Here is a 15,643-nt window from a genome sequence, read left to right on the forward strand (position 1 = left end):
CCCATGAAGGAATGTTGTGAGGGATGCAACTTCCATCGATGGCATTCATGGCAGAGCCTGCAGAATGGGAGAAAGACAGAAGGCGGGAAGAAGGACATAATGTGGATGGCCAGCATAGAGTATGTAACAGTAAAGGCAGCATCTTTTGTGTGAAGTGGTAGGCCTTGATAATTATGTAGTGCAAGCATAAATGACACATGGAAGAATGCAACAGATGTACCTCAATGGGGAAGAAGCAGATGTCCATGATGTAAGGAAGTTGGCACGTCATCAGGTTCCAGAAATTGTCAACGCAGGGCCTGCAGAATGGGAGTGAAAGAGCAGCCAGGAATCAACCACACAATGTGACATGTTGAAGAGGGATTATGTGAAAGGAAAGGCAGTGATATGTGTGTGAAGTGTTAAGCAGCAGCACTATTAGTTATGTGGATATATGAGAAAGGAATGTAACAATGCATGAACCTTGCCTCAAGGGGGACGAAGCAGTAGTCCAGGAAAGAAGCTGCAAGGCCGGCAGGTTGCGCAGGTTGTCATGAGAGGCTCTGTAGAATGGCTGAATGGCAGCGGTGACTTTGATGACAGCGTTATTGAAGACACGACTGTGTGTGCGAAAGAGCTTGGCCTCAGGCAAACCGGCAAACCACAGATCATTGATGGGCTGTGGGGGCGTTGGGAAGGCTGGAAGGCGTACCTTGCCCTGTAAGCAGCAGAGACTGCTCGTCTCCTTCTTGAATTTATATGCGCCACATTTGACGCACTTGATGCTGATTGTGCCAATAGTGTCAGCTGTGCGTGTGAGTTCAGGGATTTGTAGGTTGCCATTGAGAATGTGCAAAGTCTTAGTTGCAGGTTTGAGATGAGGCCGGGGTTGTTGTCTTTGTGGCTGTTTGCAGGTAGTTGAGTTGCGTGGTCGGTGTGGCCTTTGTTGGCTGTGTTGTGCTTCCATGTCAGTGGCCTGGGCCGGTGTCTGGCGTGTGTGTTCCTGGTGTGCAGCTGAGAAGGAAAGACAGTGGAGTTAGATTAATAAGTGGAATGTGAAATGAAATGTCTCGGTGTGTTGGGCTGCGGTTGGTGCTGCTGGCAGCTTGTGTTCTTTGCGAGGAGTTGAGCTGAGAAGTGAAGACAGTTGGCTATGAAGTAGTGTGAGGAGCAATTATGCAGTGTGGATGAGAGGTGCGTGAATTGGCAGTAAGGCTGTCTGTGTGATGTAAGTGATAGATATTGGGGGCTGGTGTAGTAGGTAGCTAGTGTTCAGTGTGAAGATGTACATAGGAATGTGGGGTGGAGACTGAAAGAATTGCACACACATGTATGTTGCGGTGTATATAGTGTGTGGTGCTGTTTGTGGAGGTGAAGCAATGTGAAGGTGAAAGGCAATGAGGGCAAAGAGTGTGGCGAGGGGTGTGATGTGAAGGCCAATGCAACAGCAGAGGACGTCCACCTGAGGACAACAGATGTGCGCAAGGACGTCTGTGTCGTGCAGACAATAGAGTGAAACACAGACACTCTGTGTGACAGAGAGACACACACACACACACACACACACACACACACACACACACACAGACACTGCCACACAGACACACACACACACACACACACACACAGACACACACACGCGCACACACAGACACACAGGCTGTAGTTGTGTGTGCATGGTGGTGATGTGAAAGAGTAGGTAGTACATGGATGACAGTGGACTGCATGAGTGGAAGTAATGAGAATTGCATTAGGCAGTACCTTGCTTGTGAGGCAGCTGCAAGGAAGGGCCTGCTGTGTGTGCAGCGTGCTCCGGTGTGTGGTGACTGTGTCGATGGTGTTGTTGTTCTGTGCCAGTAGGCAGGTGTGTGCTGAGGCGATTGGGTTGATGGTCTGCACCTAATAATGGAAGACAGTTGAGGTGGATATATTTGTTGCATTGGAAAGGCAAGTAAAGGCATCAATGAGCAATGTGTTTTTGACACGGTAGGTGTACTGTGGAAGAGAAGTAGGTGAGGGTGATGTGGTGAGGATGTGAAATAAAGATGTCCCTGAAGTGAAGAGAATGTGTTGGAGGGTCAATGTAATAGCATGAGTCGTCACCTGTGGCATGGGGCTGGGTGAATGTGCGTGTCCGTGTGTCTGGCGGCTGTTGCTGGTCGTGCGGGTGTGTGTCCTTTGCGAGGAGTTGAGCTGGGAAGTGAAGATAGTTAGAGATGAGGTAGTGGAATGAGCAGTAATGGCATGTGGATGTGATTATTGCAAGGACGGCTGCGTGTTGCAGACGATAAAGGGCCACGCACATAGACAGACACACAGACTGGCAGTGTTCCTCTGTGTGCATGTTGGTGATGTGAGGGAAAAGGTTGTACATATGCTTTTGCGAAGAGAATGGCTGGAAGTTTGGGAATGCAGTAAAGTCTACCTTGGCTGTCAGGCAGCTGCAATGAAGGGGTGTGAAGCTGGCGTTGTGGTGTGGCATCATGACCGGCATCTGAGAAGTGATGTGGCATGTACAGTATATGAGGTACACATTGGATGAAAAGGATTAAGTGCAGGTGGGAGACGTGGTGTGCTTTGGGTGGACATAGAATGTGCGAGAAGGTGAGTGTAGTCATGATGGGAAAGTGTGCGCCAGTAATGAGCAGTAATGCGATATATGTGAATCAGTGAGACAAAAGAAGTGGTGGTATGTTGTTGTGCTGGGCAGAGCATATGTTGGTGATGAGAGATTATAGGTGGGAAATAGTGTAGAGTGGAAAGACTGCATGGAAGGGATGAGGACAACAGAAGTCATTACCTTGGCTGTCAGGCTGCTGCGGTGAAGGTGTGGGAGGTAGGGCTGGTGGAGTGATGTCGTGCTTGTCAGCTGAGAAGTGAGGTATACATGTTAATAGGTGTTGAATAGGATTGACTGCATGTGTGGTGACACACACACATATGTATGCATAGTGGCTGTGGCATGATGTGTAATGCTATGCGCAAGGGAAGAGCTAAGGACATGCAATGGAGGGGACTGCATAGTGAAAGAGACGTACAGAGAAGGTGGTGAAATGGAAGTACTGCATTACCTGATGTGTGTGGCAAGCGTGGCCGCTTGCGTCGTCTAGCCAATGCAGGCCTTTTCCTTTTCATGACTGCCAGACAATGTGACGGTCCCAAGCAGGAGTGGGGTGGTTGTAGGTAAACTGTGAAGTAGGGAACATTGTGAGGCAGTGTAAGTGTGGTGTGACACCTTGTGAGGGCAAATGAAAAAGTAATAATGGTGTGTACAATACAGCAGTGTTCCTCATAGACATGCTGTGCAAAGTGCTGTGGCCAGCGAGAAGCAGCAAAAGGCACAATAGGATTGACAACGTAAAAGAGGGCCGAAGAAAACAATGTCTTGAAAGTAATGGGTCCAAGACAACATAACAGGCAGTGAGGCAAAGAGTGAAGAGATGAATTAGAACATAGAGAGTGGGAAGAGAGGAATGGAACTGAGTGCTAGAGTGAAGGAAGAAGTTTCGGCGTGTGCTTAGAAACACACGTGCAGTAAGTGGGGCCACAGACAGCGTGTGAGGTGATGGGTGTGTATGGCGTTGTTGTGATTCAGTTAGATGGAGACATGGTGGCAGTTGTGGTGCGCAATGGCTCCTTAGTATAGTTTTGTGTGTGAAGAAGTTGTATTGAATGATGTACTGCCTTGGCATTAGATGACATTACATTGTTGGTATGTGAAGGCGTGATAGCATGTGAAACATTTGTAGTGGCAGTGTGTCAAAGAGCAGTGTGCTGAGGTGGTTTGTAAACATGTTATGGCATTAATGTTAGCAGTCATGAAATACAGGGGAAAAAAGCAGCATCCGTTTAGAAAACAATCATACATGTGCATAGAAAGAGTGTGAATTAGCATGGAGAAAATGCGAGGTTGTGAAAAGCATGGAGATAAGATGGGAAGATGAAAGAAAGAGGTGAAAACATGAGTGTTAAAAAGGCATTGCACATTACATTGTTGGTTTGTGAAGGCGTGATAGCATGGGAAACATTTGTACTGGCGTTGTGTGAAAGTGGTGTGTGCTGAGGTGCTTTGTAAACATGTTATGCCATGAATGTGAAGAGGCATGAAATAGAGGCAAAAGAACGTGCATCCGTTGTAAAGACAATTCAGCGCGCACGCCGTGGCTACTGTGGTGGCGAGATGTGGTGTGTCGGTGTTGTGTTTACTCGACAACAGAGCTGTGGGTATAGCGTCAGTGGCGGGGCGGAAGTCACTCCTCAATTATATAAGTAGATATGTTTATCGTGCCGCGCTGTGAGCTTGTACATCTGCTATTTTTTAAACATTTTCGAAGGCCCGCTCTTGTCCCCAGACGCCTCTTTCGCCGTTTCCACGCTATGATCCCTGCCGAGACAAAGGGAAGATCTCCCACCACCCAGCTGGGTGGAGGGTTTTCTGCGAAAAAGTCCGGAATTCTGTGTGCGATCGCTGTGCTGATGTCCAGAAGTGCTTGCCTGTCATAACTCCTTAGACACCCGACGGTGTAGGAAAAAAAGAAAAGGCTTAAAAATACTAAAAAGGAAAAACGCTGCCACGCTGAGGAGTGTGTACGGAAGCAGCCTTCCCCCTCCATTGGCACTCCCATATAATGATGTCACATGTGTACTTTTTATAGAATGTCATATCAGAAGACAGAGCCTCGCAGCGTAAAGAATAGTTATACCCTTCCAGTCAGAGCTCCTATGTCTTGAAGGACCCATGTCCGTCCCGATAGAGCGAGCTCTGAAAGCACAGAGATGACCGAAAGGAGCCTTGCCTAGGGAAGTGTGTTGTTAGGCTTATGTTCTAACATTAATCGAGTATTGATTCCAAGTCCTTGGAATCTATAAGCGAATAATAGTTGCCCCTTCCCTACCGGCGTCTATAAGGTATATGTTGCATTCTGACTTTGACTCTTGCCTTGAAGACTACTGTGTCCGCCGGGATATGACTGGAGATACTGGGAGACTCCTGTTACTGAAAAACACAAGTTGAAAATAACTTTATACTTAACTTTTTATTCTGGGTGGAAACATTCGTCAAAAATAGCAGATCTACAAGGCTATAAGCTTGTATATCTTCATTTGTTGTTTCTGGTTTATTATTGTTGTTGAAGTAATTGTAGTATTAGTCTGTAGTAAATTCTGAAAAACAGCCACAACAGAAACCTGTGATCTGTAGTACTTTGTAGTGACTTTTTTTGGTCCCTAACATTCATCGAGCTCTGGACTTAGTAAAAAAAAAAATCACCATTGTGTCACTACCGAAACGAAAGTTTGTCACTACCGAAACGAAAGTTAAATCCGAAAAATCACTAAGTGTGGAGGCCAAAATCGTCCCCCCAAAAACCTGTTAGGAGTACGTTTCAGGCAATTTAGAGTTGATTGGTAGCACTTTGTAGTGACCTTTTTTGGTCCCTAACATTCATCGAGCTCTGGACTTAGTAAATTTATTTTTTCACCATTGTGTCACTACCGAAACGAAAGTTTGTCACTACCGAAACGAAAGTTAAATCCGAAAAAATCATTAAGTGTGGAGGCCAAAATCGTCCCCCCAAAAACCTGTTAGCAGTACGTTTCAGGCAATCTAGAGTTGATTGGTAGTACTTTGTAGTGATTTTTTTGGTCCCTAACATTCATCGAGCTCTGGACTTAGTACATTTATTTTTTCACCATTGTGTCACTACCGAAACGAAAGTTTGTCACTACCGAAACGAAAGTTAAATCCAAAAAAATCCAATCCGATTGCCAGAGGAAACATTCTCTTTGAACGTTTTTCAACGTTTCTCAAACTCCGTGCATAGACTACTGGAAAACCACAAATTCCGTGCATAGCCGCCTCGCATCTCCCCCATTTAGTCCAGGGGCCAACACTGATATTTTCACAAATTGGTACCACCTAAGGTGACCGTAAAGTTTTTGTATTTTTGTCTTCCTACATGTCTCTAGTTTATATTTTGGTATGATAACCCTTCCAATCTTGTAGCTTAATGGCAGTTATCACTACCTACCGGCTAATGTATCCGGTAGGAGACACAAAGTAGAATCTTTGTGTCTCCTACCCCGGGCATCAAATTATTGCGACAAAAAAACAAAATGTATCCATGTATTCAAGGCTTCATGGGGTGTGCAATTGATAACTTCTCAGATTTTTGGTGTTTGCAAAAAGACTGCTTTCCATAAGCTTGTAAAAGTTGACCCTCCTTCGGTCTAGGGTGGTCATAGCTGAATGGGTAGAGAGTCCCCCTGGAAAACTTAAAGGAGGAGTTCACCCAAAAAATGATTTATTTTCTATCAATTGCACACCCCATGAAGCATTGAATACATGAATATATTTGGGTTTTTGTTGCAATAATTTGATGCCCGGGGTAGGAGACACAAAGATTCTACTTTGTGTCTCCTACCGGATACATTAGCCGGTAGGTAGTGATAACTGCCATTAAGCTACAAGATTGGAAGGGTTATCATACCAAAATATAAACTAGAGACATGTAGGAAGACAAAAATACAAAAACTTTACAGTCACCTAGGTGGTACCAAAATATGTCTTGGCCCCTGGACTAATTGTGACTAAACCATTTCGGAGGCGCGCAGTCTCAAGGGAATTGTCGCCGTGTGAAGGACCACCGAGCGAGCTAAACCGAGCGAGTTGCCGTCCTGAACATTGCAACATTCCCTTGAGCCTACTCAGCACCGTTTGAGTTACGTACCGATAGGCACAGAATCGTAAATTTTGTTGTGGGGACTGCTCTACTTCCGGGTTTTTCCGGGTTGCGACTGGTTACGCCCACCGTGGGACTCACCGTACATATGTACGGAATTTGGGGGTTTCTAGGCGACTATGCACGGAATGACATGCACTGGATCCGTGCAATGTATACTAATTCTCTGGCGATCAGGCTGAAAAAATCACTAAGTATGGAGGCCAAAATCGTCCCCCCAAAAACCTGTTAGGAGCACGTTTCAGGCAATGTAGAGTTGATTGGTAGTACTTTGTAGTGACTTTTTTTGGTCCCTAACTTTCATCGAGCTCTGGACTTAGTAATTTTTTTTTCCACCATTGTGTCACTACCGAAACGAAAGAAAAAGGCTTATCTGTTGTTGATTTTGGGCTTACACTCAAGCACAGGGTTCTAGAAATGTGTCGAGGAATTACAGGGCAGGATCACAGACCCCCCTCCCCCCCCTTCCAGCTTTTATTTTACACTTTTTGAAATGTGTTTGAAACTTAGGAGGTATGTACTGTTTTCAGAGAGGAGAGTTTCAAAAGAGAAAGTTAAAACAGATGGAAAGCAGATGAACAAAATAAGAAGAAATTAGGAAACAAAACAGTTAACTGATAAATGCGCCAACAACTGAGTCTGGCAGGCAAATAGAATGTCAACCAGCTGACATTTTAAAACCAAGACAAGTCACTTGTGGCGTGCCGCAGGTTTTCACGGTGGATGTAGTGTTAAGATCCGATAAGATTCCAGTTATTTCTTGTCCAGCTCGCTGATCTTTTCACATTTCGATTCTCAACTCAGCAAGAGGTAGCCATTCTATCTGCATCTTGTTTGAATGACTGCTTTGTGCCAAAGAGGGAAACCATACCCAGGGGTCGGGCCTTTTCCTGCGCTGTAGTTCTTATTATGTATCTCGCCTCTATAATGCACCCCAGCTTGACTCTTTGAGACCACGCCCCTGCATAGAAACACGCCTGTCAATCACATTCCCTAGGAAATGCTTTTAAGTGGGTGACTATGGTGAGAGATAGTGTGATTGACAGCTCAGGCACAGGGCACAGGCTGTGAGGGACAACTATTGACAGAATCCTCTGCCAGTGTGTTGGTTTGCATCTCATAAAACAGGCATTTCATTCATATCTGACTTGTCTCCTTCGGTGTAATTGATTCTTCGATAAAGTTGTTATATTCGATAAAATGTCTGGTACAGTAATGCTTTGTTTTGTTTTATGAAGCCAAACTAATTGCACTAAAGCATAATAAAGCAACTTGGAAACTTTGAAATGATGTTCACCACATCATTCCACAGTTATAGGCTTTGTTCTATTTTAAGTCCTTTGATTTTCTGAGTTTCAGATGGTTAATTTACAGTGGCCTGGAAGTGTACACATTTCAAAAAGAACAAATGAGCAAATCATTTGCATCAAAAAACATGAAAAGGAATTTCAAAAAATGTAAACAAGGACAAAAAAATGAAGAATTAACAACTAATACGATATTACAGAGAGTGGGCTCAACTGGGGAGATCTTGAAAGAACCGCTAAGAACCGAGTGAAATGGCGGACACTTAAGTCAAGTAAGTCAAGACTATATTATGTTGTAAAAGAAAGTATATGCTGTCATACTACGTTGGATGTTTCCATAGTGTAAAAGCAACACCACATGAAGCCACAACCTCCCCAGTTTGATTACAGAAAGAGAACATCAATTGCAGTCAAAATATCATCGCCGCCGCTAGCATCACTCAACGCCATTGTCGGGAGTTTACATCTTGAATTATTTAGCGGAGTGACGAATCTGCCGATCCACACAAACCATCTTTTGACCTCTCCCTTCAACCTCAAATATGCCCTAAACATCTCATCGATGTGAAAGGCCTGGCTGCACAAGAGAAGGTGGAGATGCTTCACAAATCTGATGATTGGGGGTTTGGATCTTAAAGGTCCGGTGCAATGACATTTTCTGATATTTTTATACAACTAGATTCTGACAAGGAGCACGTTTTTAAGATTGAGTAATTAAGATTGTTTTTTTTTAGGGACTTTTGATATAAAAATACACAAAAATGAGTTTAATTTGTTTTGGGCATCTATTGTTAGGTATGCCCATATAATAACGTGCAGCTATGAGTATCACACAGGTGAACAAAATCAAGATAAATTCATACTCATAAAAGTGTATATCCCTCCTCACACGTTCACTCACTCAATGACATAGTATGTCGGTAACATGGTCAGTATCATGGTCAGTTAAAACTCAGTGTCAAAAGTAGCAGAAATAAGCGATCTACAAGACCCCAACATATCGTGTGTGTGTGTGTGTGTGTGTGTGTGTGTGTGTGTGTGTGTGTGTGTGTGTGTGTGTGTGTGTGTGTGTGTGTGTGTGTGTGTGTGTGTGTGTGTGTGTGTGTGTGTGTATCTTTAATTTACAGAGAGGAGGAAACCAGACAAACTGCTGTCCTGTGCATTTAGGGGAATAAAAAATACCATTACATCACCCTAATAATAATAATAATTTGACCTATTTGATCCTGTGGCGTAGACTCAGTTTCCAGCTTTACCCAGCTGATGGTTTACCACAGTTAGGGGTCCAATGCCTTGCTCATAGACACGATGACACACTCCGATGAACTCTCCAGGTGGATTCTCTCTCCATTCAGCTATGAAGCCTCTCACTGCACCTTCCATCACCATGTCCTGAGACACTTGTTCAGACCTACTGTCTGTTCTGTGTTCAAAATGTTTTTTACATGCAATGATGGGGTCCTTTCCACATGCAGTAATGTTATGCTAGTAACACTAGGTTAGAGGGGAGTGCACTTTAAATTGCCTGAACCGTACTCCTAACAGGTTTTTGGGGGAACAATTTTTCTTTCGTTTCGGTAGTGACACCATTGTGTCACTACCGAAACGGAAAAAAAATTACTAAGTCCAGAGCTCGATGAATGTTAGGGACCAAAAGAAAAGTCACTACCAATCAACTTTAAATTGCCTGAAACGTACTCCTAACAGGTTTTTGGGGGAACATTTTTTTTTTCGTTTCGGTAGTGACACCATTGTGTCACTACCGAAACGGAAAAAAAATTACTAAGTCCAGAGCTTGATGAATGTTAGGGACCAAAAAAAAAGTCACTACCAATCAACTTTAAATTGCCCGAAATGTACTCCTAACAGGTTTTTGGGGGAACAATTTTTTTTTCGTATCGGTAGTGACACCATTGTGTCACTACCGAAACGGGAAAAACATTAAGTCCAGAGCTCGATGAATGTTAGGGACCAAAGAAAAAGTCACTACCAATCAACTTTAAATTGCCTGAAACGTACTCCTAACAGGTTTTTGGGGGAACATTTTTTTTTTCGTTTCGGTAGTGACACCATTGTGTCACTACCGAAACGGAAAAAAAATGACTAAGTCCAGAGCTCGATGAATGTTAGGGACCAAAAAAAAAGTCACTACCAATCAACTTTAAATTGCCTGAAACGTACTCCTAACAGGTTTTTGGGGGAACAATTTTTTTTTCGTTTCGGTAGTGTCACTACCGAAACGGAAAAAAAATTACTAAGTCCAGAGCTCGATGAATGTTAGGGACCCAAAAAAAGGTCACTACCAATCAACTTTAAATTGCCTGAAACGTACTCCTAACAGGTTTTTGGGGGAACATTTTTTTTTTTCGTTTCGGTAGTGTCACTACCGAAACGGAAAAAAAATTACTAAGTCCAGAGCTCGATGAATGTTAGGGACCAAAAAAAAAGTCACTACCAATCAACTTTAAATTGCCTGAAACGTACTCCTAACAGGTTTTTGGGGGAACATTTTTTTTTTCGTTTCGGTAGTGACACCATTATGTCACTACCGAAACGGAAAAAAAATGACTAAGTCCAGAGCTCGATGAATGTTAGGGACCAAAAAAAAAGTCACTACCAATCAACTTTAAATTGCCTGAAACGTACTCCTAACAGGTTTTTGGGGGAACAATTTTTTTTTCGTTTCGGTAGTGACACCATTGTCCATAAGTATATACTGTTAGGCACATACGTGAAATGTGTCCTCTGCACTTTAACAACTAACAGCCTCAACTCACTCTAAGATTGCCACATTGTTGACCTGACCTGGAATCGTACCCAGGACATCCAGGACCTCTGGTTCACCAGACTATCCCTCTCCCGGCACCGCTATGGCACTCTGATTAACATCATGTCAGAAAATGAAAGGAAACAAAAGTCTGACTATACTAAGTTGTTATTTGTTTGTCTAAGTCAGGCTATACTCTACTCAGAGTCATAAGTTTACAAAATGTACTAAAGTACAGTGAACGTCTGTGCGGTTTGTCTTCATCACTGAAAATAACGTACATGTAAACAGATATAAAACTGCTGTCATGTGCAGTTGGGGTGAAGAAACACAACCATTTCACTCCTAATAGTACCTATTTGATTTGACATCCTGACTTGCTGCTGTGGCTGAGGCTTGAACCTGTTACCTGCGGCTCAATAGTCAGTGACTCTATCCATTCACCTACAGCTGTTTCCTTGGAATCTGTGGTTCTAAAACGTTTTGTTGTCAACCCCCCAAATTGTATTTGGGCAGTGGACCCCAATGTGAAAAGATGTAGCGTCAGGGCCCCCCATGAAAAAGATTTATATTTATGCTGTAACACATTTTTTTAAAGTTATTTGTCTTGTTTGTTGTTCAAGTCAAAACACCAGGAAGGCTGTACTTGTCAGCCATCTGTTAGCTCAATGGGTTGCGACGCAGTATTCATGATCCAGAGGCCATGAGTTCAAATCCCATTGATGTCTTTCCTATGAGTCTTTCCTTTGCAGACTGGCTTCCAGAAGATCAACTGAAAACCACCAGGAAGGCTGTATTTGTCATCCAACTGTTAGCTCAATGGGTTGAGACGCAATATACATGATCCAGAGGCCATGAGTTCAAATCCCACTGGTGTCTTTACTGTGATGCTTTCCTTTGCAGACTAACTTCTAGAAAAACAAGTTAAAACCACCGGGAAACCTGTAACTCTCAGCCAACATCATAGCTCAACTGGTAGAGCATCTGTCCAATGACTTGGCTTGACTTGAGTGGGTTCGATTCCCACTCGAGTCAAGTGTCCCCGGTAACTTGGGGCAACGGATAAATTGATTGATATCCTTAGTGATGGATAAATTGACTGATATCCTTAGTGATGGATACATTGACTGATATCCTTAGTGATGCTTCCCTTTGCAGACTAACTTCTATAAAAACAAGTTAAAACCACCGGGAAACCTGTAACTCTCAGCCAGCAGCATAGCTCAACTGGTAGAGCGTCTGTCCAATAACATAACATGACTTGGCTTGACTTGAGTGGGTTCGATTCCCACTCGAGGCAAGTGTCCCCGGTAACTTGGGGCAACGGATAAATTGATTGATATCCTTAGTGATGGATAAATTGACTGATATCCTTAGTGATGGATACATTGACTGATATCCTTAGTGATGCTTCCCTTTGCAGACTAACTTCTAGAAAAACAAGTTAAAACCACCAGGAAACCTGTAACTCTCAGCCAACAGCATAGCTCGACTGATATCCGTAGAATAACTTGTAGGAGTGTGCACACTCCTACAAGTTATTCTACGGATATCAGTCAATTTATCCGTTGCCCCAACACTTGACTCGAGTGGGAATCGAACCCACTCAAGTCAAGTCAAGTCATGTAATGACTTGACTTGACTTGAAGTCAAGTCAAGTCAAGTCAAGTCAAGTCATGTAATGACTTGACTTGACTTGAGTGGGTTCGAAATTGATAGTCACTATCAATTTATCCGTTGCCCCAAGTTACCTGGGACACTTGACTCGAGTGGGAATCGAACCCACTCAAGTCAAGTCAAGTCATGTAATGACTTGACTTGACTTGAGTGGGTTCGATTCCCACTCGAGTCAAGTGTCCCAGGTAACTTGGGGCAACGGATAAATTGACTGATATATCCGTAGAACAACTTGTAGGAGTGTGCACACTCCTACAAGTTATTCTACGGATACCAGTCGAGCTATGCTGTTGGCTGAGAGTTACAGGTTTCCTGGTGGTTTTAACTTGTTTTTCTAGAAGTTAGTCTGCAAAGGGAAGCATCACTAAGGATATCAGTCAATGTATCCATCACTAAGGATATCAGTCAATTTATCCATCACTAAGGATATCAATCAATTTATCCGTTGCCCCAAGTTACCGGGGACACTTGCCTCGAGTGGGAATCGAACCCACTCAAGTCAAGCCAAGTCATGTTATTGGACAGACGCTCTACCAGTTGAGCTATGCTGTTGGCTGAGAGTTACAGGTTTCCCGGTGGTTTTAACTTGTTTTTCTAGAAGTTAGTCTGCAAAGGGAAGCATCACTAAGGATATCAGTCAATGTATCCATCACTAAGGATATCAGTCAATTTATCCATCACTAAGGATATCAATCAATTTGTCCGTTGCCCCAAGTTACCGGGGACACTTGACTCGAGTGGGAATCGAACCCACTCAAGTCAAGCCAAGTCATGTTATTGGACAGATGCTCTACCAGTTGAGCTATGATGTTGGCTGAGAGTTACAGGTTTCCTGGTGGTTTTAACTTGTTTTTCTAGAAGTTAGTCTGCAAAGGAAAGCATCACAGTAAAGACACCAGTGGGATTTGAACTCATGGCCTCTGGATCATGTATACTGCGTCTCAACCCATTGAGCTAACAGTTGGATGACAAATACAGCCTTCCTGGTGGTTTTCAGTTGATCTTCTGGAAGCCAGTCTGCAAAGGAAAGAATCATAGGAAAGACATCAATGGGATTTGAACTCATGGCCTCTGGATCATGTATACTGCGTCTCAACCCATTGAGCTAACAGTTGGATGACAAATATAGCCTTCCTGGTAGTTTTCAGTTGATCTTCTGGAAGCCAGTCTGCAAAGGAAAGACATCAATGGGATTTGAACTCATGGCCTCTGGATCATGAATACTGCGTCTCAACCCATTGAGCTAACAGATGGCTGACAAGTACAGCCTTCCTGGTAGTTTTCAGTTGATCTTCTGGAAGCCAGTCTGCAAAGGAAAGAATCATAGAAAGACATCAGTGGGATTTGAACTCATGGCCTCTGGATCATGTATACTGCGTCTCAACCCATTGAGCTAACAGTTGGATGACAAATATAGCCTTCCTGGTAGTTTTCAGTTGATCTTCTGGAAGCCAGTTTGCAAAGAAAAGAATCATAGGAATGACATCAGTGGGATTTGAACTCATGGCCTCTGGATCATGAATACTGCGTCTCAACCCATTGAGCTAACAGATGGCTGACAAGTACAGCCTTCCTGGTAGAGTATAATAATGCATAGTCTTAGATATTTTAGGAATGTTTTACAAAGCATGTTAAACATGAACAAACACATTAACAGACAGTTGTAAATGATGAACTGTCTTCACTTTACTATAGGGCACATAATAACATGTATTAAGGATTTATAGATACTTTAGGAATGTTTAACAAAGCATATGTTAAACATGAACAAGCTACCAATAGCTTGTATATATTATGTAACATCAGTTACAAATGATTTAATAATCATTTACAGATATATTATACATGTCTTATTCATGAATAGTCATAAAATACCTTTAGAGATGATTTGTAACCGTAGATATAAAGGTTTTAGTAATCATTTACGAATGTCAATAAACAGGTTGTTAATGATTTGTTAATAGTCTACAAACTGCTTATAAACGTTTATAGATGCTTTAGAATGGGTCGTTACAAATGATTTAATAATCTTTTACAGATGTATATAAATGGCTTATTAATGAATAGTTCACTACTTACTAATACTTTATAAATGATTTGTGACTGTAGTTATAAAGGTTTTAGTAATCATTTACGAATGTCAACAAACAGGTTGTTAATGATTTGTTAATAGTCTACAAACTACTTATAAACGTTTATAAATGCTTTATAACGGGTCGTTATTGTAAAGTGCTACCAAAAAGTCACTACCAATCAACTTTAAATTGCCTGAAACGTACTCCTAACAGGTTTTTGGGGGAACATTATTTTTTTTCGTTTCGGTAGTGTCACTACCGAAACGGAAAAAAAATTACTAAGTCCAGAGCTCGATGAATGTTAGGGACCAAAAAAAAAGTCACTACCAATCAACTTTAAATTGCCTGAAACGTACTCCTAACAGGTTTTTGGGGGAACAATTTTTTTTCGTTTCGGTAGTGACACCATTGTGTCACTACCGAAACGGAAAAAAAATGACTAAATCCAGAGCTCGATGAATGTTAGGGACCAAAAAAAAAGTCACCACCAATCAACTTTAAATTGCCTGAAACGTACTCCTAACAGGTTTTTGGGGGAACAATTTTGGCCTCCACACTTAGTGATTTTTTCGGATTTAACTTCGTTTCGGTAGTGACACAATGGTGTCACTACCGAAACGAAAAAAAAATTACTAAGTCCAGAGCTCGATGAATGTTAGGGACCAAAAAAAAAGTCACTACCAATCAACTTTAAATTGCCTGAAACGTACTCCTAACAGGTTTTTGGGGGAACAATTTTTTTTTCGTTTCGGTAGTGACACCATTGTGTCACTACCGAAACGGGAAAAAAATACTAAGTCCAGAGCTCGATGAATGTTAGGGACCAAAAAAAAAGTCACTACCAATCAACTTAAAATTGCCTGAAACGTACTCCTAACAGGTTTTTGGGGGAACCATTTTTTTTTCGTTTCGGTAGTGACACAATGGTGTCACTTAGCCTGGTAAACCCTCCCTCCGGAAATCTCATTTCAATTCGATTTCAGAAAGGAGTCTGGTCTGAAACGCCTTTCTCCAATAATCGCTCTGCTCGCCGAGCCGACGAGCCTATCAGCGTCGTCGCTCATTGTTCTGTGATTGACAGCGACAGTTGGCCAATCA

The sequence above is a fragment of the Gymnoscopelus microlampas genome (genome assembly GCF_963454915.1).
Source record: "Gymnoscopelus microlampas genome assembly, chromosome: 19".
Taxonomy (NCBI): Eukaryota; Metazoa; Chordata; class Actinopteri; order Myctophiformes; family Myctophidae; genus Gymnoscopelus; species Gymnoscopelus microlampas.